Genomic DNA, 412 nt, shown 5'->3' with positions numbered 1-412 from the left:
TGGTTCAGTCAGTTGAGCACCTGACTTTGGCTCAGGTCATGATCTCGCTTCTAGGTTTGAGCCCTGCATCAGGTTCGGTGCTGGCAGCTCAGTGCTTAGAGGCTGTTTCAGATTCTGTGACTCCCTCTCTCTCTGCCCTTCCCCTATTCTTACTCTGTCTCTCTCTGTCTCAAAAATAAATGAAAACTGTAAAATTTTTTAATTATAAAAGGTTTGATTTTATTTTGTTTAGTAGTAATAAAAACACTGCATTAAAAACTTGATGGCAGGTTTTCAAGAAGCTAAAACTGCTATAAAACTATGGTGATAATTGCACATATCTGGGAATATACTATGATCCAATGAAATATACTTTAAATGAGCAAACTGTAAGGTAAGTGAATTATATCTCAATAAAACTACCTCTTAAAAT

At 35.9% G+C, this 412-nt stretch overlaps 1 protein-coding gene across 1 annotated transcript in view; it reads right to left on the bottom strand.

The window, feature by feature from the left end:
- Nucleotides 1–412, bottom strand: part of LOC144224329 (lysine-specific demethylase 6A-like) — a gene marked incomplete at its 3' end in the record, with an annotated part of 67621 nt that overhangs the window by 11780 nt on the left and 55429 nt on the right.

The sequence above is a fragment of the Crocuta crocuta genome, unplaced genomic scaffold, assembly GCF_008692635.1.
Source record: "Crocuta crocuta isolate KB4526 unplaced genomic scaffold, BGI_CrCroc_1.0 scaffold2311, whole genome shotgun sequence".
Taxonomy (NCBI): domain Eukaryota; kingdom Metazoa; phylum Chordata; class Mammalia; order Carnivora; family Hyaenidae; genus Crocuta; species Crocuta crocuta.
The sequence above is the reverse complement of the archived record's forward strand: the minus strand, read 5'-3'. Positions and strand labels throughout refer to the sequence as shown.